General features: G+C 48.6%; 1 protein-coding gene across 13 annotated transcripts in view; it reads left to right on the forward strand.

The window, feature by feature from the left end:
* Nucleotides 1-26,692, forward strand: part of RERE (arginine-glutamic acid dipeptide repeats) — a 2,107,422-nt gene that overhangs the window by 149,316 nt on the left and 1,931,414 nt on the right. Inside the window, exon 1 of one of the 13 annotated variants that reach the window (XM_069610040.1) lies at nt 12,105-12,539. The exons of the other annotated variants lie outside the window; for them this stretch is intronic. The gene's annotated coding sequence lies outside the window, so the exon portion shown is untranslated. Of the gene's footprint in view, nt 1-12,104; nt 12,540-26,692 lie in introns of those variants that run through there. 13 annotated transcript variants of the gene reach the window in all.

Raw genomic sequence — 26,692 nt, forward strand, 5'->3', positions numbered from 1 at the left:
TCGACACCATCCGACAGGGGTCAAGAAATGACCGTCGAAGACTCCGGGCGACAGATCTGTTCCGGCCTTGGAAGGCTGCTCCGGGCTTCGGCCCACACAGTAGAGGGAGGACATTTTAGAATGTATATACTCCTTTGCATACACTATTCTCGCCTAGCTGCCGTGTCATCCTGTTATGGATAGGACCCCTTTTAAATTGTGCCCCAAGTGCAACACAAAGTTCTTGTGGGTCGACAAACGCCTTCTGTGTAACCTTTGTCTCTCTCGGGACCACGTCGAAGGTACTTGTTGTGCATATAGACTCTTCAAACCCAAGACGTTGAAGGACCGCTTAACTAAACAGCTTGAGGCCATGGAAGTGGAGGAAACCAAGCGCAGGCCCCTGACCCTAACAAAGGCTGGCGGCCTTGTTACGGGGACGACACCCGGCGGCGGAAGCGCTCTCACAACTCCCTCCACCAAACACACAACTCGCGGCCGAGATTCGACACACATCACTGTCCTCTGGGCACTCCAGATCGAGATCGCCACATGACAGGCCCCGGCTGTCGAAAGACAGAACAGACATCGTTAAAAACATTCCCGAAGGTCGTGAGTCAGCTGACGAGACTTCGGATCTGCCATCTGTCGGTAAAAGACCCCTTACAAGCGGGACTAGCCCATTTAGTTAAGAAGCACGCCCCAGAAGGCCTCAAGGGAGTCTAAGAAGAGCTCTTCTAAGACCCCTCATAGAGAGAAATCACAGGATAGGTCCCCTCACAAGAGTAAGGAACCTCAGGTTTTTGTGAGAAAGACCCTGAATACTTTACATGTTTTCACTCCACCCCACCCACAACAGCCGCCTCTGGGGTCTCAGCACCTTGTTCAGTCCCTTGCTAAAAAGGTCTCGCCCCGGTAAGCTAGTGCAAGATCCCACTATCATTGACCCGGACACTGATCACGGAAGACCTCTGTCCTGGAAGCTGCAGACCCTTATGGGGATAATGAGGACGATGAGGGTGATGCAGACATGTACAAGATGGACTTCCCAGTTAATCAGGACCCCCTCTGTTGTAGACTCACCCATAGATAATCAGCCTCTTGTTAACAAAGTACTCATCAAAGCGGCTGAGCATTTCCAAATATCTACCCAATAGGATCCACAGGACAAGTATTTCGTTGACGAAATCTTGGGAGATAAGCTGTAACTCAATTTATTCCTCTACTAAAGTCTGTCCAGCGGATGGTACAACCCTCGCTGGAAACACCTAATCTGACGCGGGCGGTGAACCCTCGCATAGAAAACCTTTTCGGACCTGCACCATCAGACCCGCTGTACATCGGGAGCAGCTAAAGCCGGACTCGCTCGCTGTTAATACTACAGGTTACTGTGGCTTCTCCAGACAAAGAAACTAAAAGGCTGTTCACAATAGACAGGAAGCTGGCCTCTTCCGCTGCATTCCAGACCAGGATAGCTAATAACTCTACTTTATTAGCTAATTAAAACTGCCATAAATGGGATGAGGTCTCCCCTTTACTCTAGTCGGCTCCGGAACCCCTCAAGACTCAATTAGCACTGGTGGCTGCAGAAGGAAGGGCAGTTTCTAGCTGCTTGCAAAAAAGCAATCCGCACGTCGCAGACTGCACCGGCAGAATCAGAGCTGAGGGAACCATTATTAAGCGTAATGCTTGGTTACGTTAATCGGGGTTTTAGCCAGAGACTTAGGCCACTCTCGTTATCATGTCCGTCCAGCCCAATGTACTCTATGGCAAGGCCGTCGAGGAAGAATATGATGCACTAAAATCATTGGGCCAATTGACCAATAAACCTGCTGGCCAAAGGGGAAACGGCAGTTTTCGTCGCTCACACAGACAATTTTCTGAGGGGTTCCAGCTATAACCAAAGTCTGAACGGCCTGGAGGAACAATCAAGGCCAAGCCTCTCAGAATTACCAGAGAGGACCGTGCAGATCATGTGGTCGGGGAAGGGGTTCCTCGTCCAAAGGTGGTACTCCATCTCAAACAGTGACATCCTGCTTCAAGTGCCCTCCCATGCGTCTCCAGTAGGAGGGCACATTTCCAACTTCACCCAAGCACGGGAGGGAATCACCTCAGACCGATGGGTGCTGTCCACCGTAGCGAGCGGATATTGTATAGAGCTTCTTGAGCGATCCGGAATCGCCCCCCACACCAGAAAACCCACTCCAAAGAAGACAAACGCATCCTCCTCGAGGAAATTGCCACGCTGCTCCAAAAGGACGCCATAGAAATCGTCCCAGCCAAACAGGTAAACAAGTGTATTTATTCAACATACTTCCTTGTGCCAAAGAAAGATATATAACAATGCGCCCAGTATTAAACTTGCGCCCTGCAACCAAATATTTCAAGCCTCAAAAGTTCTGCATGACTACGCTACAAGAAGTAATCCCTCTACTAAAAAAGGGGATTACATGGCAGCACTGGATATGAAAGATGCCTATTTTCATATTTCAATGTTCCCAGCGCACAGAAGATTCTTGCGTTTCAAGATAGCGAACCAGCACTACCAATTCAAAGTGGTACCCTTCAGAATAGCATCTGCTCCAAGGGTATTCACAAAGGTACTGGCGGTGGTGGCAGCCCACCTGCGCAGGGAGGCAATCCCAGTGTACCCTTACTTGGACGACTGGCTGATTACAGTTGAGTCTCCCCTAATTTGCAGGCAAAACATTCAAAGAACTATCAACCTTCTCTTTCAATTGGGCTTCTCCATCAATGAGAAAAAATCAAGCCTAGTGCTAAGCACAACCAAACAGTTCCTAGGTGCTCTTATAAACACAGAAGAGGGGTTGGTTTTTCCGTCAGAGCAGAGTCTAAAACATGTTACTGCAAATACCTCATCAGGCTGGCCGCCAGATAAAGGTGTGCAAAGCTTTGCGTTTGCTAGGCATGATGGCATCTTGCATTTACCTGGTACCACACACGCGCCTACGCATGCGACCCATGCAGGGGTGGTTGGCGAAACAGTGGTCTCAGGCAACTGGTCAGTGGGATGATCTAGTGGTCGTTTCGCCAACACTAGTACAAAATCTTCGCTGGTGGACGAGAGAAAATCTGCTGAAGTAGATCCGGAAGTACAAGCAATTGTCACGACAGACGCTTCACTCGCTAGGTGCGGGGGGGGCTCATTACCTTCATCACAGAGCGCAGGGACTGTGGTCTCGGGCGGCTGCTCAGAACCACATCAATCTGCTGGAATTACTGGCAGTATTCAAAGCCCTTCAGGCTTTCGAGTTTCACCTAGCGAACCAATGTGTGCAAGTCCTAACAGACAGCAGTACAGCGATGTTCTACATCAACAAACTGGGCACACTTTCTCCAAATCTGTCCAGGCTTGCGCAACAAATTTGGAGATGGGCACTCAAACGGAAGATATTCCTATCATCAAAACATGTTCCAGGGGTACTCCACTCTCTGGCAGACTCACTGAGCAGAGATCCACTACCAGAGGAACACGAATGGCGACTACACTAAGGGGTTGTAGAACACCTCTTCTCTCAATGGGGTTACCCCTCAATAGACTTGTTTGCTACAAGCGAAAACAGTCAATGCCCAGACCTTGCGTCCAGGTTCCCCAGCCAGGCACCAAGGGGAACGCCCTATGGATGAACTGGTCAGGGATATTTGCTTACGCCCCCTCACCCCCTCCCGACACCGCTCATGAAGCTGGTCAACAAGATCCACAAGGAACATATGACGCTCATCCTAGTTGCTCCTGTGTGGGCAAGACAACCCTGGTGTCCACAGCTGCGCAAACTCGCGATGTGCGATTCTATCAAGCTCCAGTGTTCGTACAATCTACTAACTCAGCACGGGACACTAACCGTGCACCCTTAATCTCACTCAATGAACTTGGCAGCATGGCTCCTGAAGTCATAGAGTTTGGACATCTTAACCTACCAAAGAGATGTATGGATTTCTTGAAGGAAGCAAGAAGACTTCACACTAGGCACTGTTATTTTGACAAGTGGAGAAGATTCATAATTTGGTGCCAGTCTAAACAAATTAACCCCATAGAATGTACTCCATCCCACATTCTGATTTATATGCGCCACTTGCTAGATTCGGGTTTAGTACTCAACTCCTTAAAGGTCCACCTGGCAGCCTTGTCAGCCTACACCACCTCCCACAATAAAGTCTCATGGTGTAAGGTGCCTCTCATCAAAGCATTCATGGAGGGGGTAAAGAGACTTCACCCTCCAATTTCTAATCCGCCGCCAGGATGGATCTCAATGTTGTACTCGCTAAGCTCATGGAACCTCCTCCTTTCGAGCCGATGCATAAGTGCAGTCTTAAACACCTAACTTACAAAACTGCCTTCTTAGTGGCCATCACTTCCGTAAGAAGAGTGAGTGAAATACAAGCATTGTCAGTGCAGTATCCTTTCTTTGTTGTACACAAGGATAAACTGGTTTTACATACGGATCCTAGGTTCTCCCGCAAGTTCATCTCTAAATTTCATGTAAACCAGTCAATTGAGCTACCGGCTTTCTTTCAGGAACCCACCAGCTCTGCTGAGGTAAAACTCTACACACTAGATGTGAGGTGGGTGGTCCTCTACTATGTAGACAAGACCAGACCGCTAAGAAAAACAGATCAACTGTTGGTCTCCATAGTACCAGGCAGAGAAGGAGACTGCATTTCAAAGAATGCCATCTCCAGGTGGATAGTCAGATATTTACTATTGTGCTATTCCTGATCTCACTGCTTTTTACTCCCAGAGCACACTCCACAAGGAGCACAGGGGCCTCTCTGGCTTTCATTGCAAATGTCCCTCTAGACCTCATTTGCAAAGCAGCTACATGGAGCTCAGTACACACTTTCACTCGGCATTACTGCATTGATACTCATTCCAAGACAGATACACAGGTGGGACAAGCGGTTCTAAGACATCTGTTCGCCCATGAACCTTCTCACATCCCACCACCTTCTTCTAACACTGCTCGCTAATCTATGCACCGCATGTGATCTAAGCAGATTCCACAAGCCTCAGAAGGGATACATTACTCACCGTAATCGTATTTCTGATGCTTGTATCTGCTTAGATTCACATGTGCCCACCCTTCCTCCCCTCGGAGAGAAGACGCATGGATGCTTATTAGCTTGTCTAATACGTATCTGCTTGAATACAACTGTACTCGCGCTACACTTCATGCTACCTCATGTCAGAAAAATAACAGTCTGAGGGACCTCGACGCGTGAAGGATCATGAGTACAATGGACGTCACACTAGGGGTATTATTCCTGGCACACCCTGTCGACGTCCCTTTTCGTGTATCGAAAACGAGAACTGTAATACTCTGCAGCTTCCACTAGATGTCGGCCTATGCACAGCATGTGAATCTAAGCAGATACAAGCATCAGAAATACGATTATGTGAGTAATGTATCCCATACACCTTTTTTACATTGATTTTTATCTGGCTTATATTTTTGTGACTTAATGTAATTTGTTATGGTAATTGGACTTACGCAGTGCTCCATTACCATTTGCATGGTCTCCAGGTGCTTACGTGGTTCTCTAAGAAAGTGGGTTGGGTAGGTTAGTCAGGGGCGAGAGAATATGATGGAGGTTGTGCTTTTCTGTTGGTGCTTTAGGACCAGGAGGAACGAGCGTTTGTACTAGTGTGCTTTCGAAGTGTGTTTGGATTGTGCGCACTGGGGTTATTGTATCCGAAAGGGCGATGTACAATGACTGGGTTGTTAGTGGCAGTTGGTTCTTATGGTGGGTGTGTGGATTGTGTGAGGTATATGCTGAAGTGGAGCGAGGAGCAGGGGTGGTTAGAGTTTGGTTCGGCGTGTTCGTTTTATTGTTGGTTCAAGAATCAGTTATGTCATTCAATTCTCTGTTCCCCGGTGATATTGCTCGCAGTACCCGTTTTATGCTAATCACTGTGAGTTCAATTGCAAGGTTTTCAGTCGTTGTCTGAAGGTAAGGTGGTCATCTGTCGTTCTTATCTCCTTCAGGGTTGAGTTCCATAGGTTGGCAATTAGATGTGTGAATGCAGTTACTCTGAATTTCTATTTTTCGTTATGTTTTGGTTTGTCTTCGCTTGATCTTAGGTTTTTTCCCGGTTGGTAGCAGTTATTCTTGGCTTGTAGGAATTTGGCCCTGTGTAGTGATTTGTGGGAGATGCAGAGTTAATCTGTTTGTCTACTGGGAGCCAGTGTAGTCTTCTCAGGACTGGTGTAATGCGATCTCTTCTGTTTAATCTCAGAAGTATCCTTGCCGCAGTATTTTGGATGCATTGGAGTTTTTTAGTGAGCCGTTCTGGCGTTTCAATTTGGGGGCTGTTCGCGCAGTCGATTCTTGAAGATGCTAAGGAGGTGATTGCAAGGGTTTTGTGTGGGAAGGAGAGGTAGAGTAGGATCCCTCTAATTGGTGGCAAGAGGTAGAAGCATTTCTTTGCTATAGCGTTGACTTGTGGTTCTAGTGAGTCCGATTTTTATCACAGCAGATGCTTCTGTTTGTGTCCCTATGCCAGGTGGCCATTTCAGTTGTCTGTTACGTTCTCCTCTTGGGGTGAGATCATCATTTTTGTTTTGGGTTTAGCGTGAGGCAGTTGGTTGTCATCCAGCTGTATGTCAGTGAAACATTTGTTGAGGATGTTTGGGTCTAGGGTTGAGGGTATCTTGACTATGAGTTGGGTATCATCTGTGGTTGTAGGCGGTCAATCAGTGGTTTCAAATGGTTTTCATCAAGAGGTGAGGCGGGGGCAATATCTAGATGTTGAAAAGGAGTAGTGAGAGGTTAGAGGCTTGTGGTACGCCACAGGCGATGTTTTTGGTGTTGAAAGTAAATGGTGGTAGGTAAGTTCATTCAGTTTGGTTAGTGAGGAAAGATTTTAGCCATAGTAAAGCAGATTTGCGCCGTATTCCTCCAGTCTCTCGATTAGCGTTGTGGGTCTGATTGTCGAGCACGGCTTGTATGTCCAGCAGTATGAGGGCAGATTGTGTACTGTTGACTGCATTTATTTTTAGGTTGTCCCATATGGCTAGAAGTGCTGATTCTGTTCCTCTCATGGTCCTGAAACTGACGTGCAAGTGGTTGAGTATTTCATTTGTTTCTAGGTGGTTGAGTAGGATTTTGTGTACGTGGTTCTCCAGTAGCTTCGCTGGGTAGGGTAGATTCGATATAGGTCGGCAGTCGGTGGCATCTTCTGCGCTGCTGGTATCGTATTTTAGGAGTGGCTTGATGTAAGCTTATTTGAAAGATGTAGCTACTATTCCTTTGTTTAGAGATGGGTTCATCAGTAGTAGGAAGTAAGATGCTGGGCTGCTGTGGTTGAGGATTTCTTTGTAGATGCCTTGGGGACATGGATCGCCGGGAGATCTGACGAGGTTGGTGTCATTTTGTTAGTGTGGTGTAAACGTGTTCATCAATGGCTTCAAATCGGTAAAGTGTTGCGATTGGTGGAACGCCAGCTGTTGGTGGTTCCGTATTTGTTTTTGCATTTATGGTTGCATGGCTTGCTTCAGTGATCTGATGGATTGTTTTTGTTCTTGGCTGGTTAGTGATGTCACATAGTGATTGTGATGGTATGACGCCTTTTTGATTTCTTTGCTGATTTGGAAAAGTTTTTTGTGTGGTTTTTTGCTGATTGGATTCTTGTGGCATAGTATTATTTTGCTTTAAGAACTGTTGATTTGTATATTCTGAGTTGTCTTGGTTATTTTATTTCGTCAGATTGATTGTAATGGTTTCTCCATAGTCATCCAGTTTGCGGTTTGTTTTCCGGAGTTTCCTCAGTTCTTCTGTGAACCACCTTGCTGTCAATTCTTTTTGCAGCGCCTTTGAAATGTTTTGCTGGTGCTAACTGGTCTTTGGCCTCTGTGATCCAAGCATCAACGTTTTCCCCCCTGATAAGTCAGGAGTCATTCTGTTTAGCTTGGAGATGCTTGGTTTAGTTGATTCCAGCAGTTCTGTTAAGGATTCCAGGTCAGGAGACTTCCAGTTTCTTTTGTTAGTAGTGTGTAATATAGTTTCCGGGCAAAATGCTGGTTGGGAGTTTGACGTAAATGGGGTAAAGGTGGTGCTCACTTCAGATCATTCGTACTGGTGGGGCGATGGTAGAGAGTCTGTCTCTGCAGAAGATTATGTCCAAGGCGTGCCCATCATTAAGTGTTTATTTGTTCACCATTTGCTTAAAGTGGAGTGTTTCCAGAAAGGTGCTGAGTGAGTTTGCTGTGGTTTTCTTTTTCGAACCAGATGTTGAACTCCCCAGGATGATTGTTATCACAATAGGTGGAAAGGTTGGTGATGGAGCCAGTGAGCTTTGTTGCAAAGTTCAGGTTGTAGGTTGGCGGTCTGTAGATCGGAAGGAACAGTACGTTGAGCTTGATTTTGACAAAGAGGGTTTGCAGTCTTCTATATCCATTGAGGGGAGGAATTGTACTTTTTGACTGACTATAAATGGTTGCAAGGATCAAAGGTTCGATCACCAAAAGTTTGAACCTTTGGTGGTAGCATGCATTGCAGGTAAGAAAATAATAAATTACAGGGTTGTCCCCGCAACACCCCGCTCACTATACTGTGTGGTATAGTGAGCGGGGTCTTGCGGGGAACACCACCGCAGCACACCCGCAAGAAAAAAAGAGAACAAAAACGGAGGCTGCAGGGGTGTTCCCCGCTCACTATACTTCAGTATCGTGAGCGGGAGTTGCGGGGGAAACCCCTGCAGCCCCTGTAGTATGTACGTGTGTTCGCATGAGAAAGGTGTGAACTTTTGGTGGTTCGCACCTTTCTCATGCGAACATTCCACCCGTGGCAAAATCAGCCGCGGTCGGATCACTTAGAACCTGAGAGGAGGGTGTGGTGTAGATATGGTCTTTGCGCACCATTGCGATTCTGCCGCCTCTTCGGTTTTCTCTGTTGGCATGTATTAGTTTAAAATTGTCCGGTATGGATTCATGGGCGATTGTCTTGTAGTTGTCGGATAGCCATGTTTCTGTGAAGAAGATTGCGTTGGAGCCGCCCTTGCTTAGGTCATACACTTTTGTTTTTTGACATGGATCTTGCATTGCGGAAGCTACAGTGCATTGTGTGTGCGTCGGGTTTGAGATGTAATCCAGGGGTGTGCCCTCGTGGGTGTCTTTCTTTACTTGGAATAAGAGGTGGAACCTTCTGCTGTGGTGTACAGTGGTCTGCCTCGCTATGGTTGTTGGTAATAGCCTCTGTTTCAGGCACTGGTTTGGATTGTGATATGTTTTAGTATATTTCCTCGTGTGGGTGCCCTCTTAAGTCTTTTATTTCCTTGTCCTGGTTTTATTTTAAATGGGTGTGGCCCGACGTACAGTGGAGTCTGCTTTGCTGCGATTGTTGTGCCTCCGTTTAGATTTGGGTTTGAGGTTAATGTATATCTTTGTGGTGAATTAATCCGTCATGGATTCTTGTAAGGCCTGGGGTTTCCTGTTGATGGGAGTTTAGTCTCAGTATGCGTTCTTGGTAGCGAATGCCTCTCTGGTGGTGGTTTCCTCGTGGGGTTTCTTTTGTTATCGCTCCTGAGCCTCCTGTGTTGATGAGTTACTTAGATGAGGTTTGTTCTAGCGCTGGCTTGGTTTTTCCTTAACGTGTCCTGTATGGTTTCTCATACGCAATGGCGTGGTTCTCTGTGAGGTGGTTGTCTGTCTTGTCTCGTGGGCTTCCTCTGGATCCTGGGGTTTTAGTGTCGACGCCTCTTTGTGGTGGTTGTATTTCCATCTCAGTCTTTGTTATGGGTTTTGATCCCTCTTGTGTTGGGGAGTGACTTAGGTTGGTTTTTATTCTCCCAATGGTTTTGCTCTGTCCTTGTGGGGTCTTGTGTAGTTTATCTTCTTCACAGTGTCAAAGACCTCTGTGGTGGTTGTAGTTTTATCGAGTTCAGTGGTGAAAGGCCTCCCTGCTGTGGCCCAGTACTAGGGTTGTAAGATGTAGTCAGCCATATGTCAGAGCTGCTCTGTTTGGGGGGTGGGTGGACATTAAGTGTGGTGTAACTCTGTGCAACAAAGACGGTTGAAAGCCAGGTCTGAAATTGTGGTGGTTGTGGACGGAGACAGTGCTGTGGGAGGAACATAGTATTATTTAGACTCAGAATGCTACCTTACCTCTTTGGCGAAAGAGCCTTACCTGTGTGTTGCTGCAGGCGGCTTCCTCTCTGCTTTGCAGGGATGGGTGGAAAAGGTCCGAGCGGTGGATAACCTGATGTTATCTGGGTTCAGCACAAGGTCTAACCTACAGCACAGCAAGGATTTGGTTGAGTGCGAGTGGTAGTGTAGCTTCTGAACACAGCAACAGTGTCTGAGTTTGGAGTGCAGTGAAATTTGAAGCCTGGGTCACAATATTGGGCACATGCGTTGTACTTAATGCCTGACTTTGAAGTGCAGCAAGATTGGAGCCAGTGGCTACCGTAAGTTCAGAGCACCGCAAGATTTAAAGCTGAGGCAATCACCATGACTAGTTTCTGAGGGTATCCGGATTTAGGGCGGGTGTCTTTCAGTGGGCACCTGGATTCAACTAAATTTCTAGCTTTGATCTCAGCAAGGTTTAAACGGATATCGAGCTTCCGTGGTACCTGGGTACCCCCCAGTTTCTAATTCCGGTCCCTGCTGGATATTAGTGTGTAAGAGGGTTCTAATGTGATAAGGTTCAATACAGTAGCCAAATCTCTGAGCGCAGTAAGATTTAAACAGTGGCAGATTTACTGTGTGGAAGGTTTCAACGCAATAAAAAAATGTTTAGAGCTCCGCAAGATTTAAGACTCTGGCAGGGGTTCTACGCAGTGGCAGAACCTCAGAGCGCAGTAGGATTTAAAATGGTGGGCGGGTTCAACACAGTAGCAAAGCCTCAGAGCGTTGCAAGATTTCAAACCTATATACAATATATTCAGTGATGTCCCTTCCTGTGGAGTCATCTGGGTCAACGGTCACATGACTAAACTACAGGTATGCCTCCAATTGTGGTGATTTGACATCAGTTCATGGGCCCCATCAATACATTTGAGAAGCTGGCACCTATGAGGTGGAGGTATTGAGGTAGGGTGCTGTGGCAGAGGAAAATGGTTCCACAAATTATTATTTTTTTACACATCGACCCCTGATTACAGCTTTTCCCTATGGCACTCCTGCTCCCTATTTGCTCCTCAGCAGTCCTCTCTGCATCCCTTATGACACCTTGCTGTCCACTGTGCTCAAAAGTGGCATGTAATGAGTGACACAAACTATAAGTGTAAAAAAGTAGCACATTTATGAAAATCAGGTCAGGATAAATGGAAATGTGTTGAAGACCCTTGGATGACAGGAGCCTTATGTGGTGGAATACAGATCCTACCCATACTTCAAACACCTATGGGGCCAGTTCTATGATCAGCTGGTACAAGGTGATCTGCAGTGCGAGTTTGGGATGCTGGGCTCTTATGTTAGAGGGTGGTGCCTGCAGTGATTGGTGCGGGCTTGGTGTTTGTAGCTTATGTGGGAAGCTGGTGACTTGTTCAGGGTTGGTGCCTGCATTGAATGGTCCGGGTTATCTGCAGCAATGGTTGCATGGTTGGTATCTGCAGTGAGGTAAACGAGCTCAGTGCTACATCTAAGCAACCAGAAGTCTCGAGGTCTGAATCCCGGCAGAGACGAATCTGCCCTCCATATTTCCGAGGTCACATAATTAACACTAGCCATTTTTAACCAGTGCAATGTTGTGTTTGTCCTTTACAGGTTTGAAATGTAGGAATCTGACACGCGTTATACATTGCGATCTGGCATCATGTGCGGGACACGTGCCCACAACGAGGATTGTTTTTTTTTCCGCGACTAGTTTTTGGAGTGAGTGTTCCATGCACTGCTGCTTGCACAAAGAGCAGTGTTAGGGAGAATGGGATATCCAGCTGGTCATAGATCCAGTGCGTGTTTTGGAGCTCGATGCTGCTCTGTAATCCCACACCCCCACCCCTCCTATGCTTACGCCAGCTCTCCCCTGGGTTTGTCTTCGTTTCATTTGACTGATTCGCTCAGGGGTTTGCTGTTCCTTTGTGGTGTGTAGCCCGCGCTCCCGGCTCCGCGTGGTCTTTGTCACTCCAGTCCCCGCCTGTTTTTTTTTTTTTTTTTTTTTTACGAGCTCCTGTTTTGCGCTCCGACCCTTCCTTTGCTTTCCCTTCCTCTCGTATTCCGTGGTGCTCTAATCTCCTAGTGAAGCGCCACTGGTCCCTGCTTCATTCCTCGATTTGAAGACGTCCGCTCCGGGATTTCTCCCTTCTAGCCGTGCTAGGCGGGTGACGGCTGCTGTCTGGGAAGACATGTGCCAGTGTCTGCTGGGGTGGAGTCGTGAAAGGGGCTTCTGAGGATCCTGGAGCACCGGCATTCCCGTACCCTTTATCCCCACGCCCACAGTGACAACACCTAGCATCCGGAAGATAAGGAAAGAAAAATTCACTGTCCCTCGTTTATATTTTTACACACCCCGCCCCCAATGGGAAGCGGCCGTGCCTTGGAGGGGAGATGCTCGGAAGGCAAATTTTCGCCAGGCTCTTCACTCAGCAGTTTCAGGAATCAAAGGCAAGTGTTATTTTGGGAGGAAGGGTTGCTGAGTGGTCACATTGGCTTTAGAATGGGGTGATGACCCAGGAAGGAGCAGATGACTGGAATGATTGAAAATGTTGTTTGACCTAATCCCCTACTCTGTACATAACATAACCCCAAGCATTCACTTTGACATTCTTGTTTAGCCCGATATCCTTGCAATGATCCTTACTTAGCCCCACCCTATATGCATAGCCTCGCCTCCTGTGCGTGACAAACCATGAACCGTACACTCGCTTAATTGAGCATCCTTGCATAGGTCTATCTCACGGCACTTCACCACCCAACCTTGTATCTGTTTGGCCACCCATACAAATGCCATTCTTGTGCTTAAACGGAGTACTCTGGTCAGCGTTAAAACCACCTCCAAGTGGTTGCCTCACACGAGAGTAGCATATTCTGCGTTCTTTTGTTGGAAAATGAAAAATTGCTGGGAGGGAGTGTGGCTGTTAATGGTAGCAGTCAGCAGCTGGTCGTGGTAGCTCGCAAGAATTGTTTTAGGAAGCGGTGGGGGGGTCAATGGGAGAAGTACTTTACAGTGAGAGAAAAAATAGCATGGAATCAATCGTCACTAGCTGTCGGTTAGCTGAAATGGAATCATACAGCCAGTCAGATTGGCAGTTGCCGCAAGCTTAAAGGACCTGGTAGCACAGTGCTGATGACATCGACACTGGTATGAAGTGTCAAGTGTCATTAAATGGGGAGCTTGCTGGAAGTGAGAGGTTTTCATTTTGGCGCTTAACTAGTAGTAGTTATGAATGGAATGCATTGCACTGTTGGGCATGAACTGCTGAGGTCTCCAACCATCCAAAGCATATTGTATTGCAAAGTGCTTGCGTATTGAACATGCACTGTTAAGTTTTGCCACCTTGCTTTGTTGACTTCTATTAAATGGAACATGATGATGCTAATTCTCGCTCAGCGGGTGGCCAAATCCCCCTCCCCAAGCTCCTTGCAAAAAGAATAGTGTCTGTCTGTGCCCTGCTGAAGCAGTATCCCGATTTGCAGCCCATGTGGCACAGATCAGATCTATTGAGCGCAACTGCACTGACAGCCAAACCTTTGCATTGCAGAGACTTCATTTAAGATCTGCAAATCTGTTCCCAAAACCACAACTCCTGGTGGCAATTGTAAACGTGAAATATAAGCCATACGTGTGTTGGGGTTTGAGCATCTCTCATAGTTATACTGCCACATCAATTTGATATCAAATCTGTTAGTAGCGTGAGCCCGGTTCAGCCGTGGAAGGGTTCAATGTATTTTGATCAGGCAGCCTGGCCCTTCCAAGTGACAGGAGACTGGATGACTGTGACTCTCCTTTTGATTCTTTGTAAGGTTGGGCAACACGTCAGGGCACCCAATAGGACTAGCCTCACACCAGGGTGCTGCATATCAAAAGGGCATTTGATGCTATTGTTAAGGGGAGGTGGTGTAGTTGGAGGAAGAGTCCAATATCTTATTTACTCTCTATCACTCTTCCATTCGGTCTCCTCCACTTCCTTTATGACAAAGCACTTTAGATATGATGTCAGAAAACAAAGTCCACTTGCTTTTAGGCCACTGATTATATTCCTAAGGCAGGCTTGCTTTAGTCCAATCACCTGGAGACCTTTGCCCTTGAGAGGTGACCTCCCCTTCTTTATTTCACTCGTGCACAAACAAGTGAGGAGGAATTAATTTGGACCTCATTTGGTAGAGTTGATCTTTCTAAAGCTCTCAACCGTTGTGGTAAAAAGAGCAGTCCAAGGCAGAAGCAAGCTCTGCTCTCTACCCACTCTCAGGGCACATGGGGGTGACACATGCTGTGGACCAGGATATGCCACTCTGCACCAAACCTTCCTAGGCTGGGAGCACAGACCTTGAACAGACTCATCCTGTCCTAGAGCCTTTGGAGTGGGGTCTCACAGCCTCTGGAGGACCAGTTCTGCTAAGGCTCCCTATTCTGCTGCATCGCATTGTGTGCCACCTTCGAGCAAGAGGAACCTGCCGGTGCTGCTTTTGGCCCTCAACCGAACCTTCGAACCACTGTGCTTGCAACTTGGAACCAGCTCAACGCTGCGCGGTGTGAGCCAGCCACCTGCTCAGCTTGAATCAACTGCTCATCGGCTCAAACCTCTGGAATGTCCCAAATAGACTACAACCAGCAGTTGCAGAACAACTCTTATCTCGAGCCGCTGCTTTGTCGAACCCCACACTGGAACAGGATCACTGCTTCAAATCATCGCTGACCTATGACTTGAACCACTGCAGCATCACTTATCGACCCTACCCAGCAGTTAATAGACATCTTGAACCGATCCTGCTGAGCACTCCGACATGCATCGCTTGGACACCGCCTTCAAACTGCTATGAGCTACTTCAATCAAACCAGCTCAACACCAGCTTGCTGTTTGATCCAACAAGACTCGCCTCAGCCAAACTGTGTTCGATCCATTCACACAACTGCTCGCAACCTGGTTCGACACTAATGACCTGCCAAGAACCGTACTATTGACCCAAAACTGCCCTCTCATCCATTTTGGAACCGAGACCCTGGTTAAGTCACTTGTGAACCTTTTCCCTCAGACTTATCCTTTTCAAAGAAATTTGCGGTTGTTGAATTTCCTTTCACCACTGTATTCGTACCGAGTGTAGGCTCTTTCTTTCTCCATCTTTCTTCTTTCCGCAGGGGAGAGTTTTCTACAGTGTTTTTCTATTTTAGTTATTCTTGCATATGGCGTGTTTAATTGAAAGTTATATATATTTTCTTAGAACTTTGATTGGACATTCCCTTTAATTTGGACTGTTGTACTTTACTGTTTAAGTTGCTACTGAATCATATTTACCTTCCTCGGCCTGCGTTACCACAAAAGACGAAGGAGGTTTATCGCTTAAATGGGTCGGTTTTACTTTTATGATTGTGATCTCTGTTGGTTTATAGAAGTGTTTGGGCTGATTAGGTGGTTTGGCCACTACTCACCCTTGTACTCTTGCAGAGCCAGAAGTCGGACCATCCAAAGCGTAATTGCAAATTGTTTGGTGTGTGTTGAACATGTACATAAAAATTACTATTCACCATGTAATATAACGTGCATGTGCAGTTCATTGTTGTACACCCTCGGTCTGCCTTGATGGGGGTTGTTAGTCCACTCCCCCAAGCGCGCACATTCCTCTTGGACTTCCACTTTAAGCCTTGTGTTTTTATTTTAATTCTTTCTTCCAAGTTTCAATTTTGTTTCAGAAAGCCATTTTTCACTTGTTTATGTACTTCACCCTCCCCATCTGCTCCTTTTGATTGCTCATTTATACTCATTCCTAATCGAACAGTTAATGTCATACCGATATTTGTGTGGCACCAGTTGGCCTGTGGATTAAAATGTAGATCATGGTCCCTGTTGATCTAACGCCAACCAGGCTCTCCTAGGATATAACCAGGTGCTAAATAGTTCCCAGATGTTTTGAGCACTGGGATCTCAGCTTTCCTTTTTATTATAGAACTTGGCTGTTAAGGGAGTACGTGGAAAAAATGACTTGCATGCTCCTAGGGTAGGGCTGGAAGACCTCAAAGCCTGGCCCTAAAATGCCAGACAGCCTCGGCATGGGACAGCTGCCATTCCAGAGTTTTGTCCTTAATGTTGCATGTCCCAATTGCCCTAGCTTGCCTTTCATGTACTATTTTGCAAACTGAAAACGAATTCAGTTCTCTCATACTGCATTTCAGTCTTACCATTTCACATAAAAAAAAATGCATTGGGCATTTTTATGGCGCCTACACACCAGTGTTTCCAGGCACAACACAACAAGATAGGGATGAGGGCGGCATGGGGGAAATCATAAAAATACAAGGAATGGTTATATTGGGCTTGTGACAATCCTACCATGCATGACAAGGTGTTAAGTCCAAGTTGGATGGAGAGAAAAGTGCAGGCAGTGGGGGTGGGCAAGTGCTGGTCAGGCCAAGGCAGCAAGTGTCGGGGGGGCAATATTGGGGAGGGGAGGACGAGTGCAGTGGACCGGGAGGACTATGTTGGCATAGTCTGGGAAGGGAGCCTGAGGGCAGGTGCTGGCAATTATGCTGTGGGGGACTGTTGAGGGGTGGTCCGGGCCCTGTATGACTGAAGGGACCAGGCCCCAGTCGCAGTGGCAGATGGAGAGTTTAGCACGGGAGGGAGAGAGGGAAGGAAGAGGAGAAAAGGAAGATCTTGAAGTTTCTAGAATTTAAGAAGATCCGGCTGAAGTCTGAGGTGGGGGAGGCTGTTGGAAGGGGCAAAGGGAGGAAAGCAGCAGGTTAAGGACTAGACTATTGCAGTAGTCCAGCCTAGAGAGAACTAGGGCTCGGGAGACATTGAGCTACTGGGGCAATGTGAGGAAAGCTAGAATGCCCCTAGGGAGATGAAGCTGAAAATTGGAGTTTGGCAAGATTCATGATGTGTGGAGGGAAAGAGAGAGAGGAGTCAAAGATGATCCCAAGGTTTTTGGCCTCTCAAGTGGGTGAGGGGAGGGAACCCAAGGAGTCTGGCCAGAGAGTGGGCAGGGAAACAAGGAGCAGGCGACCCAATGAGAAGGATGTGTCTTACTGACATTAAGGCAGAGATCCTTGGCAGAGCACCGTGCCTGAATAGCAGTCAGTCAGGCAGTCAGTCAGGCAGTCCGTTAGGAGGAAGTGGAGGTAGGGGAAGGCAGCCTGAAAGAGAGCTGTGTGTTGTCTGCCTAACACTGGCAATGAGGGGAGAAAATGGAGATCAGGTGGACTCGAGGGGCCCGGTAGATGTTGAAGAGCCATGGCGATGGGATAGAGCCTGAGGGACGCAGCAGGTAGAGTGAGGTGGAGAAAGAAGGACCCATCTGCACTTGGGTCTGTTAGAGAGGAAGGAGGTGAGCCATGCCAGGCAGCACTATTTGTTTCTCGGAAACATCCAGAAATCCCCTTGACCCCCCCCCCCCCCCCCCCACCCCCACCCAAAAAGACTGAATGGGAGATTTGGCTGAATTTCGGCTGTTCGAAAATTCCAAACGGCCAAAACGTTTGACCAAATCTCCCTTTCGGTGGCAAGGGTTGCGCGGGTGTCCCCCGCACCCATGTTCACTATATTGTGAGTGGGGGTTGCAGAGGTGTCCCCTGCAGTCGTTCCCGGAAAAGGTTTTTAAAAAAGTAAAAAAAGGAAAGGACCCTGCAGCGCTGGTTCACGATCACAGAAGTGAAAGTGAACAGGTGTTGCAGGGACACAGAGAATCGGCGGCACACAGCGAAGCGTGCTGCCGCAAGGTAAGTAGGGAGTTGAGGGTTGGGGGCAAAGGCTGAAATGTTTCAGTGGAGAGAATACTGAAAGTTATTTACAGAAAAATAACTGTCTTTTCTCCCTCGAATTTCATCCGCAGACTTCAAACCCTGATGCTCGTTTCTCTACTGGAGGCGAATCTGGTATAGCTTTTGGCCCGGGAGATCTTTTTTGTCAAGCTTTCCTTTTATGCCCCCAAGTCCACGTTCTGAACACCGCCAATTCCTGGCTTTGACACCAAGTTAGTGGGCCTGGCTTTACCAGAACCCCCTGCAGCTATCAGCTGGGCGGCATCCAATATGGTTATTTGGTTAGTGGCACCCACAGCTCCTAGTGACTTTTGACCAAGCCTCAGGGCAAACCCTCATTCACAAAATGACTTCAAGTAATACCACCACCACCACCACCAATATAACCAAACTAGTAATGGCCTCCATGAACTTTTTCGACCAATAAGGGAAGTGCTTGTTCCTTCTTTTGAATGCCTTTTCATCCGGTGAAAACGCCACAAACTATACATTGACCCTAATGATCACTAAACTCTGCCCTTTTGTACAGCTCACTGGGAGTAGTAAACCCTTCGGAGAATGGTACATTCAACTCACTTTCAGGGGGCTTAGAAGTAAAAAGCCCCTAGCTCCACACCAAAACGTACTTTTATTGCATTTTCATTTTAGCATGTGAGGACTTTATAGCTGCAGCAGCATTGCTTAGGTTTTCTTCAAAACTTGCACGTACAAAGGTTGCGCCACTTATCTGTGAAAGAAAGAAGAGAAACAATCCTGTTTGGATCTCTTTTAATTTTATTTTACTGTTTTACAGGGCGGCTGGACAGGCCAGCTTAATATGGTGTTACATTGAAATAGACGTTTCAGAAGTTTTCTAGGATCTAGTGGGGGGTAGGGTTTACAGGGTGCGTTTTGCTATTGTAATATAATAGATCTTCAGAGGTTAGTTGCACTAGATTAACCCCTAATCACAAACTAGAAAACCTGCTTAATGTCCGTAATCCCACAAGTTTCTTGGCGTATACCTCGTAATTCTGGAGGCCCCTTCCTATAAATTCCTTAATTTTTTTTTTTTTTTTTGTTAATTCACTGTCTCCAAAGCTTTTATACATAAGCAACACACATTCTGGACTTTGTTGGCCTTGGCCTTTTTTCTTGCCAGCTTACTGCTCCATATATTTAATGATATTGGGGCTATCCAAGTGGTGACCCAATAAATCATACTTTTAATTATATTTATGATTTACCAGGTCACTCACTGTAATGACCACCTTACTCCTAGTCCATAGTCCCCTTTCCTCCATACTTTTGGGACATCTCTCCGTCCTGTGGGAAAGGACCGGAGCACTTTTGTAAAAGCATACACATTTTTTTTAAAAAAATGTGTCCCTCTTTCCTGCGCGGGGCCCGGCACGCGGCCGTAACCCCGCCCACCTTGGCTCTACATCGCCCATCAGTCCTTTTCTATCGCAGGGTCCAAGACCCATTAGCAATAACAGAGGAACCTTATTAGAGGGGACGGCAGGTGGGCGTATGGAGGAAAGGGGACTATGGACTAGGAGTAAGGTGGTCACTACGGTGAGTAACCTGGTAATACTCCTATGTCCCGTCCCCTTTCCTCCATACTTATGGGAGATTCCCAAGCACTCCTTACAGGAACTATTGGTGGATGGAAATACCCCTTACTGAAACAGGTTCTTCAGCACAGCCTGGCCGAACTGAGCGTCAGCCCTAGAGCTCATATTGAGGCAGTAATGCTTACAGAAAGCAGATGGGGAGGCCCAAGTAGCCGCTCTAGCGATGGACTCCCAGGGAACATACTTCTGAAAAGCAACCGCAGCTGCCTTGCCTCGCACCTGATGTGCATGGATACCCTAAGGAGGTTTCAGCTTTTGGACGGTGAAAGATTCTGTGATACAGGCAGCAATCCATCTGGAAATGGATGCCTTAGACGCCGGCCTGCCCAGGGGTTTACTGAAGGTCACAAACAGTTGGGAAGAGCTCCGAAGCTCGGCAGTCCTGTCCAGGTAGAACTTAAGAGCTCTTCGGACATCCAGGCAGTGTAGAACCCTTTCCGCCTCCGAGGCAGGGTTCGGAAAAAAGACCGGAATGGAAATCTACTGATTCAGATGGAATTCGGTCACTACCTTTGGTAGGAAAGCTGGGTTCGTCCGAAGGACTATCTTGTCCTTGTGAAAGACCAAGAAAGGATGTTGCACCGACAATGCCTGGAGCTCACTCCCTCTCCTCGCTGACGTAACGGCGACCAGAAAGGACACTTTCCAGGACACGTACTTGAGGTCAACCATAGCCATTGGCTCAAAAGGTTTATGGCATAGCAGCGTCAGGACTACATTTAGGTCCCAGGGCGGGTGCAGACTACGAACCAGAGGGTAGAGGCGTGTCAAACCAGCAAAATGTCTCTTCACCACCGGGTTAGTTAACAAATAAGAACACCGGTCTGTAGAGAGGTAGGCGGAAATCGCCGAGAGAAGTCCTGCAGAACAACACATGAACCCCTGACTGCTAGGGAGGAGACAAAGGACAGCACCGTGTCAATCGTCGCGACACTCGGGTCCAATTCTTTCTCCAAACACCAATGACAGAACCTGAGCCATTTACTCTTGTATTGGGATCTGGTCGAGGGTTTCCTGGCTGCCTGGATAATGCACATGTTATCCGCAGACAAACTCAAAGGCTCTGGAGCCGTGAACTCGGGCACCATGCCGCCAAGTTGAGCAATTGTGGGGAGGGGTGCCACATCTGCTGTTCCCCTTGGTGAAGATCATCGGGAGTTACTGGTAACCTGATCGGCGGACACACAGACAGGTGTTGAAGTTCTGAGAACCAAAACCTGGCTGGCCACCACAGAGCTATCAGTAGAAGAGAACAGTTGACAGAACTCTTCAACTTCCAAATTGCTCGATGAACCAGATGAAGAGAGTGGGAAGGCGTAAGCTCACATGTTGTGCCATGGGATCTCAAGTGCATCCCCCAGAGAGGAGGCTCCCAGCCCCCCTCTGGAGGCGTACTGAGGAAGCTTCTTGTTTACCGCCGTGGTGAAGATGTCCACCTCCGGTGTGCCCCAACGCGAGAAAATCCATGAGAGGATCTCCGCCTTCAACTCCCACTCGTAGCTGACCACTGTCCGCCGGCTGAGGGCATCTGCGGTGACATTCAGCCGGCCCGGGATGTGCACTGCAAGCAGCCAGACCCCATGAAGCACGGCCCACTCCCAAATCTGGATGGATAGATCCACGAGAGGGGGAGACTTTGTTCCCCCTTGCTTGTTTATGTAGTACATTGACACCGCATTGTCCGTTCTTATGCGGACCACCTTGTTGACAATGAGAGGTCTGAACGCCTTGAGCGCCAGAAAAATCGCCAGAAGCTCCAATTGATTTATGTGCAGCAGCTTGTCCTGAGGTGACCAGAGGCCCGAGACCTGAAGAAGATCTAACGTCTCACCCCACCCGAAAAGGGAGGAGTCTGTTGTGATCCTCATGAGGGCTGGGTCCTGGAACTCCAAGCCCACTGACAGGTTGCTGAGAGAAGACCACCAGTCCAGGTCCACTCTCATGGAATCCGGAATCATTATCCGTTTGGAATCCGGGTCCACAGCCTGACGCCAGGAGCTCCGAAGAGCCATCTGGGTCCGTCTCATTTTGAGACGAGCAAGAGGAAGAGCCAGTACACACGAGGCCATGAGGCCCAGAAGCCTCTGGAACCACCAGGCCGACATGCTGTCCGACTGCGTAAACATCTGACACGTGGCCAACAGATCCGCCATTCTGACCCTGGTCAGATACACTCGGCAGTCTATCGTGTTCCAACGAAAACCCAGGAAAGTCGGGTCCTGTGAGATCGTCATGGAGGATTTCCACCAGTTCACCGACAGCCCAAGATGGAACAGGAGCTGAAGGAGAGACTGGAGGTTACCTGCTGCTGCCGCCAACGGGCAAGGGCTGCGTAGGAGCCAGTCGTCCAAATAGGGATACACATGGATACCCTGGAGACGAAGATGGGCCGCGATCACCGACATCATCTTCGTGAAGACACGCGGTGCCGAACTGAGGCCTAAAGGAAGCACCCGAAACTGGAAGTGCTCCTCTCCCAAAGAGAAACTGAGGTATCTCCTGTGCGGGACCCAAATCCGGATATGCATGTACGCATCCTGAAGATGCACCACGCTGAGCCAATCGCCCGCCTGCAACGAGGAGCGAATCTGGCCGGGTGTGATCATCTTGAATTTCTCTTGGGGTAGGGAAAGATTGAACTGGGGAAAGGTCTAGGATGGTGTACAGGCCAGCCTGGTTGGGTTTGGGCACCGTAAACAGCCGGGAGTAGAAGCCCTCCCCTTGCTCTCCAAGGGGAACGGGTTCCACAGCTCTGAGGAGCAGAAGTTTCTGAACCTCTGCCTTGAGGGAGGGTGAGCCCGACAGCTGAAAAGGAGGGTTGAGCGGTGGGGTAGGGAGTAAAGGTAAGCAGAAGCCCGCTCGAGCGACTGACCAGACTCATCTGTCTTCTGTGATGGGCCTTCCACAGGGGTCTCGTGCGAGCGCGGAAAACCCTCATTTGGCATGTTTATCGGTGGCGGTGCCACCTGAACCTGATGAGGCTGAGGAGCGGGAGAAATACCGCGTACGATGTTGTCTACGGCGGTTATTCCCGCAGGAGTATCCACTCTGTGATTTTTGCAGTCGAGGAAGCCCCTAAAACCAGAGGAAGGTCGACCTTGCGACAAAGGCCTTTGAGCCTTGAAGGGAGCTTTAACCAGAACAGACCGTGATTTGGCCGTCTGAGTGCTGTCTTTGGTTTTGGTGAGCTCTACATCAGTAGAAGAGTAACAAAGCTCCTTACCATCAAATGGAAGGTCCAGAACCTTGTCTTGCACCTCCTTCGAGAACTTAGTGGCATGTAGCCTAACATCAGACCCTGAGCCGAGGCGTTTACGTGATGAGCCGCAGCCTCCAGATCCTGGGCCAAGACCCTGGCATCGGAAAGGCCTCCTCTGAAATCTTCCAGCTTCTCGACCGGAATGTGTTCCTCAAACTCCGACAGACCTCTCCACATCCGCATGTTAGCTCCCGCCAAAATCAATTCTGCATTGGCCTGCCTGAGCTGCAAGGCCGAATTGGCAAAGATTTTCCTCCCTAGGGAGTCCAGGAGCTTGTCCTCCTTTCCCAAGACCTGAGTCACCGTCGCGGAGGAGGAAGCTGCAGGTCTGGATTGCAACGTGGCCGCAGCCACCACTGTGGAGGAGGGAGGCGGACATGGCCACTTCTTCCGAGGAATGTAGCCTGTACCTCGCGTCAATCTTTTTATTTACAAAAAGTCCTGAGTGTGGCTTTTCCCAAACTCTTCGGACCTCGGCCAGAACGTCATTCTGCAAGAACAGGCCGGTACGCTCCAAAGGAGACAAGGTGAACGCCCCAGAAAGCACGCGCCCTCCTGCGGAGCAGGTGCCTCGGGCACCGGAACATCTAAGAAACTCATCATGTCCAGTACCCGGTCGTGGAAAGCTCTGGTAGAGCGGGGCAGGTCCTCGTTGTCCTGATCTCCTTGAGGGTCATCTGACCGGTCCGGATCCTGCTGAGCCGTGTCAGGCACTGCCTTGTACACTGGGGACAATGGTGGCACAGGCGGAAGCGCAGGGGGAGGCACCATGAGCAAGGGAGGCGCCGACGGAACCACCGACGGAACGGGTGGAGCCGGAGGTGCGGGTTGACATATCTCCTTGAAAAGCCCCTTGAAATATTCCCTCATGGGGTCGGTGCGCATAAGCGCTTGAAATTTACTGAAAAAAGCATCCTCAGGAGATTGTTTTGGAACCTGAGGAGGCCTCTCATGAGGTGGACAAATCCAGGGACGTAACGGGGAAGGGTGCCACACTGGTCCCTCGGCCGACGTATTCACATAAATCAAGGGAGCTGTCTCCGTGGGCAATGAAACATTGTGCGGAAGAGGACGCCGCGCGTTTCAATCATAAACCGGCCGGTAAGGATGCGCACAAGGGACCTTAGGTTCACCCAAAGGACCGAACCCTACACTAGGGGCCAATGGCGTAGTTGTAGGGGTAGTACCTAAAATGGCCGCCGTGGTCGTGGCGGGAGTGGCCGCCATTTTGTCTTCATCTGAGGGGAACTGCGGCACGTGAGGAAGTGAGGCAGGGGTCCCCGTCGATGGATCAGGGGTCTTAATTTTAGCCTTAACGTAAGGAACCTCGGCCGAGCCGGTACTATGAGGCCTGGAATGTTTCTGCAACGTACCAACCGCCAACTGAGCCTTCGAAGGAAGAGCCTCGGCACTGCCGGTAAAAGAAACTTTCTTCTTTGCCCCCTCATCAGATCTGGTGTCACCACAAGAGCGGGAACGGGTGCACTGTCACCGACAGGGCCTTGCCCGGCCCCTCAGAACTGTTGGTATCCTTAGCCTCTGTACGAGGGACCTCGGACCCAGGCCGGGTAGAAGCCTTATCGGCACGGGCCTCGAACATCTGTTTGGTAACCTCAAGCCCAGCCAAGACCTCTGGGCGTACCCCGGTTTTGTTTTTGAGGGAAGCCGAAAGAGCGGCCTCAGAGCAAGCTCTGGTACCCCACGACTCAGTAGAACTGGGTCTACACATAGCCCCCACAGGAGGGGCCTCGGAGTGTACTCCGGTGATCACAGGCCCCTTACGGAGACCCTCGGAGAAACTCCAGTAGAATTATTAGGCCAGACAGGCACCTCAGGGCGAACTCCGGTAACGGAGCGATCAACGCCCCTCTCGGCTCGAGAGGAACCCGGGAAGGTATCCCCGGCCGGGGTGCTCTGAAAATTGAAGAACTTACCAGGCGTTTTTTCTTCTCGTCGATGAACGCCTGAAAATGAGGAGGAGGAGTCCGTCCGAACACCTCCTCCCACCGCTCCAACCGACGTTGAAGTGCCCGGACCGAAAGGGAGTCACAGTAAAAACAGGAGTCCCAACGGTGTTCCGGACCCAAACACTCTAAACAAAGAGGATGTGGATCCGCCCTCACGAAGCGACGGTGACACGATGAACAGTCTGGAAAATCTAGTTTAAAAGACAGACTAGTAAACGAACGCTAGCGAGAGCCAGAGAGGGAAAAAAGGGAAGAAAATCTTCCGAGGATGCAAGTGTGTCCGGCCCCGATCGTGCGGAGAAAAGGACTGATGGGCGATACGTGGGGCGGAGCCAAGGTGGGTGGGGTTACGGCCGCGTGCCGGGCCCCGCGCAGGAAAGGGAGGAGGGACACATTTTTGAAAAAAATGTGGATGCTTTTTACAAAAGTGCTCCGGTCCCGTCCCACAGGATGGAGAGATGTCCCATAAGTATGGAGGAAAGGGGACGGGACGTAGGAGTAAGCCTGAGCACCTTTCGAGACAGTTATGCTTACATGCAGTACAGCCATGTGTCATTTACATTTTTCCATGCACTTGTTCATACGTTCAGGCTTCTATGTTTCTCCTTTCACTACTTTCTCTTCAATCTCCCTTCCCTTATTTTCATTTTACTCCAGCAGACTAAGGCCTGCTTATCCCAGAGCAAGGACTCGATACTCCTAAAGCTTGGACAAGGATAGGTGCTTCGACCAATACAGTGGTGATTTGATGTGTTATAAAAGCTTAATTGGTACTCTGAGCCCACTACTGCAGGCATTTGTTCTGGGAATTGATGGATGTGCGCTTCTTGGGCCTCCTTTGATGCAGCGTCGCATGTGCGAGTGCTTGGTCCTGCAATGGGTTCCGTCCAGCTGTCATATGTTCACTGATGAGGTATATGCCACAAAGCATGTACGTATGACATTTCTTTGCTGGTGATCTCAATTGGTGTTGTCGCTTTCTTGTAGATGTGGGTTTCTGGCTCAATGTTGAGGTCCTTGGTTTGCAATGCAATGTTTGTCGCGTGTTTGAATTGCATTCTGCTGGGTTCCTGGGAGGTCAAGGGTCCTTCAAGGGGTGATTGGGTGTCGCATAATAAAACGTAACACTCCTCTGAATGACCACTTAAAATACTTCTTACATGACCGCTTAGAAATAAGGACTTGGATTGCCTCGGATCACAGAGAAATACAAAATTTAAGGGGGGGGTTGAGGATCGAGGCCTCTTATTACCCTTCCCACCCACCCTGTATTTTGCATCAGATAGCCTCCTCAAAGTATCCATGGCCTAGATAACACAGGAACTTACACTGTTATGTGGGGTTTCAAAAAATGTCCTTGGTGTGCCATTATGTGTGTACTTTTGCTTTCTGGAAATTTCATCTAAATAGAGCTAGTAGACAATGCATACCACACGTGGATTCTACAGTCTTTTTTGCTATCGGGGCCCTGTCTTGTCACATGAACTAAAAATCTAGCCTAGATGGACACGTGCACGAAACGTAGTGACTTTTCTAAATTAAAGCCTATGTTTTAATAGCTACTGTATTGGTCTCACCATTCCATTCTTCTCCCTTCTGTGTATATAATCGAATGTTTTTGGTACAATCTATTGTTGGACTAGTTTACCCTTGACTTTGGTATGGCAGACAAGAATGAGCATTTTGTGTAACAATGTTCTGGATATGCCTGTGCAAATAAGTATCTTAACTACCATGATTGCACGAGCACCGTCTCGTGCATCAAGCACGAAACGGTGTGCTAATTTCCAATCCTCCAAATCCAGTTTAGGAACACAATCTAACAATCCCTATACTTTCTGTCACAAACCCCGTTCTCTCGTCCGAACTAGTGGTCTGCATACTTGCCAGATCTGCACGCATGTTACCACAAAAGATTATTCCACTGCTACCCCTTTTCTTTCATCGGTTTTTCTGGGTTTAATTGGGTTGGAACATAACAAATCGCAGACCACTAATGT

Source organism: Ambystoma mexicanum, chromosome 8, assembly GCF_040938575.1.
Source record: "Ambystoma mexicanum isolate Mex_15411 chromosome 8, UKY_AmexF1_1, whole genome shotgun sequence".
NCBI classification, from domain to species: domain Eukaryota; kingdom Metazoa; phylum Chordata; class Amphibia; order Caudata; family Ambystomatidae; genus Ambystoma; species Ambystoma mexicanum.